Source organism: Alligator mississippiensis, chromosome 4, assembly GCF_030867095.1.
Source record: "Alligator mississippiensis isolate rAllMis1 chromosome 4, rAllMis1, whole genome shotgun sequence".
Classification (NCBI taxonomy): Eukaryota; Metazoa; Chordata; order Crocodylia; family Alligatoridae; genus Alligator; species Alligator mississippiensis.
In genome coordinates, this window is record NC_081827.1 from 40,822,323 (window position 1) to 40,825,848 (window position 3,526).

At 42.8% G+C, this 3,526-nt stretch overlaps 1 long non-coding RNA gene across 2 annotated transcripts; it reads right to left on the reverse strand.

Moving 5' to 3' along the window:
* Positions 1 to 1,326: 1,326 nt before the first annotated feature.
* Positions 1,327 to 3,444, reverse strand: LOC132249985 (uncharacterized). Of its 2 annotated transcripts, XR_009461549.1 has the most exons (3): positions 3,382 to 3,444; positions 2,096 to 2,263; positions 1,327 to 1,589 (listed from the first exon to the last, which is right to left on the reverse strand). It is a non-coding gene; the product is annotated as an uncharacterized LOC132249985 (long non-coding RNA). The 2 variants fall into 2 exon arrangements; XR_009461548.1 differs by lacking the exon at positions 3,382 to 3,444 and having other exon boundaries at positions 2,096 to 3,369.
* Positions 3,445 to 3,526: the final 82 nt, after the last annotated feature.

Sequence of the window (3,526 nt, forward strand, 5' to 3'; positions counted from 1 at the left end):
GTTCCTTGGGTGAATTTGATATCTTTTATTAGACCAACCCAAATGGTTGGAGAATAGTTATTAAGCAAGCTTTCGGGTTCAAAAACCCTTCGTCAGGCTAAGGAAGCTTCAGCAGTTGGTGTGTGCTCTTCCTGGATGGAAGCCTGATGAAGGGTTTTTGAACCCGAAAACTTGCTTAATAACTATTCTCCAACCATTTGGGTTGGTCTAATAAAAGATATCAAATTCACCCAAGGAACCTTGTCTGCCTATGTCCTTAGACCAACACGGCTACAACCTAAACCCCTGTAGTCAGGACAGGCATTTACAAAATTCTACTGTTCCATGGATGCAATGTGAAGGCCAGAGGGCAAGAACTGTTGATGAAAATAAAGTGTTCTACTATGCTGACTCCCTAATCATGTGATTTTAGGTACCAGACCACCAGGATTCTACACACTGCATTTTACTACATTATTTTGTAAGGCATTTTCTGTGTTTTGTGATCTGATGAAACATGCATTTATTGTGGAAGCTAAAGAACTTATAAAGCTTCAGAAGCACTTGTGACCTTATTATAAATAACTTAGAACTTTGAAAACTCTAAAGCTGTCATTAGCATTCATTAATCTGAGCATCTAATTAATTTCTGATAACTTTATCTACCAAAATTCTTACCTACAAAAGTGGTTAGCAACATTAATTGTATATCAGGTAGATTAGTGCTAAACAGTTTAGACAGAAGTGTGTGCGTGTGTGTGTGTGTATAAAGATATATAATACATTACATTGGCACGTTCCTATTTATTTAGAGTGCTGCAAAAATATGATTTCCCTAGTTTGTTGTCTTAACAGTATCACTTCTTTCCTTGCATCTTTCTATTGACTTGCTCTTTTTCCCTCAAACACTTTCAAGGTCCTTCATCCTATCCTAACCCATCCCATCCTATCATTAAGAGACATGCAGTATCAAAAGCTGTGTTCTGCAGCTGATCTGCACCTGATGCCAGACTTTTTGTCTGTTACAATTTCAAACAAATGCTTTCATGATTTTTCCCATACTTTTTTTTTATGGTTGGGAGGAGGTCCCTGTAAATACTGACAAAACAAACACATTATCCTTCTTTTAATTCCTCCTCAAAACTTTCCTACAAAAAAAAAAAAATGTTGTTCAGCCGATGTCACTGTGTACTATGATAATTGGTATTACCTTGCAGTTTCCTTGTACACTGTCTGTATCTGCCTGCTCTGTCTTCTCTAATACCTTTTTACTACCAAAAGTGTTAACTTTCTGGTTTAAGGCAATCAGGACTCATAGTAGAGATATATTTTATTAGACCAACAAGATGGTTGAAAAAAAAATCTTTAATTGTGAGCTTTTGGGCACAAACATCCCCAATCAGGCATTGGAGAAAAGATTGTAAAAGTTCTCCTGGGTAGAAATGGAAGTTTGTATTTCATAGGATTTCACAGAGGAGTCAACAGAAGGAAAATTCCTCTGGGCAGTCAGTTCATAGCTTGTATAACTTTCTGGTTTACAGCTTAACTCTTAACTCTTCAGAATTCACTTGCTTAGCAGATAGACAGATGCAAGGTAGTTTGCAGAGTTTCTTAAAGATAAAGAAGAGATGTAGATCATTAAAAATATCAAATATTCTGAATGCTCCTTGAACTAGCTCATTCTTCCCTGCAAGGATTTCTGTTTATCTTTCCCCTCAAAGCATCCTTAGAGCCTTACTCAGAGCTGTTTGTTATCAGGCTCTCTCAATCATATGGAATGATCACCCAATGTCACAATAATCTTGAAACTACCAAAATTTTGTTAAATTGTTGATTCTGACCAATAAAACTGGAGATGAAAATATGGCAGACATTTAAATGTAATAGTTGACAATGAGAACTACCCAAGACCAGGTGAAGTTGAGACAAAGATCAAGTCACTTAGTCACTTTGTGAACAACAGTAACATACATTAAGGTTAAAAAAATGGCAAAATTGAGGAAAAACTGGCATCTATGTTTTGAAAATTAGAATTTAATTGTATAGAAGATATTGGCCAGAGATGGATGAAAAAGAATTGGTTTATCATGCCATCTGGTTTGAAGCATGGCACTACCTGGTGGCATTAGCAGCCTGGAAACTGACTTGTTTTGGTCACTTTGAAGGCGTCTTCTAGTCGCTCCAGAGCTGCTCTGCCAGGTGTTTAGCTCCCAACCATTGCAAAGCTTCTAATGGAAGCCCTTTGGCAGCTGCTTCCCCTTCACCATCTCCAGCCCGAGTTATCCTGCAGTTAAATCGAATACAATAACATTACAGCATCAATCATAAGCACATTATGCTGTTAATATTGGGCACACCTCCAAAACTTGGTCTAAAACTTTGACCATTAACTTTTTTCCAAAGATGTGATTTTGTCAGTAGCTAAACCAGACCTGACTGCCATGGCTTTCTACATATTTTTCTACTGGGTGGTGAGGAGGGGCTGGACCTAACAAAGACTGTCTTCAGGTGGCAGCAAGAGGCGCCAAAGGGAGCTTCCTGTCAGTGCCGCCTTCATTTCCTTTCCTTTCCACAGGGGCAGAATTAGATTTTCCCCACAGCCTTGAGCTGCAAATATGCCAGCGTTGAAGATGTCCTGAAGAGGAAGAAAGACACTACTACAGAGAGGGATCTAGGCTGTAGCCATGTTGGCTTAACCACAGAGGCCAATGAACTTTTTGGGTAGAGGCGATCTCTTTTGTTAGACCGACTAAATAGTGGCAAAGAAGTTATCTGCAAGCAGCCCACCTGTAGCCGTGCACATAACTTTTTTTTTTTTTTCCTGCCATTATTTAGTTGGTCTAACAAAAGAGATTGCCTCTACCCAAAGAGTTTGTCCACAATGGGAAACACACTTGACTAGTGAAACAAATGCAGCTGTCGGATAAGAAGGGATCACAACTCGTGGAAGAGGCGATCTCTTTTTTTTTACACCAACTAAATAGTGGCAAAAAAAAAAGAAAAACGTTATTTGCACGGCTACAGGTGGGCTGCTTGCAAATAACTTCTTTGCCGCTATTTAGTTGGTCTAATAAAAGAACCAAAACGTTCTTTAGTCGGTCTTCAAACTAACACGTTATTACAATGAGCCAAATTGGGGGGAGGGGGAATATCTCCGTCCTCCAGAGGGAAGCTTTTTTTGTCCTCTCGCCCGGCGCCCTCCCTGTCGCCCTGCGAGTCACAGCCCCTATGCCCTGACGTCGCGGAGCGCGCAAGGAAAGTGACATTTGACGTCATGACACGGCGGGGCGCGGGGCCCCTCGCGCTTCCTTAGCTCGCGACTCTGGTGCTCGCGGAAACGCCTCCGCCTTCCCCTGGGCGCCCCGACCCCGCGGGGCATCTGCTCCCGCCGCCCGCCTGCACCTGCGGGCCGGGGGGGAGGGGGTGCGCGCGGAGGCGCGAGCCGTGCGCGGCGCCTGCGCAGTGCCACCGCCCCGGGCCGCCGCGGCCGCCGCGGTCACTTCCTGCTCCCGCGCCCATCCGGCTCCGGGGTCAGCGGCTGCTGCTC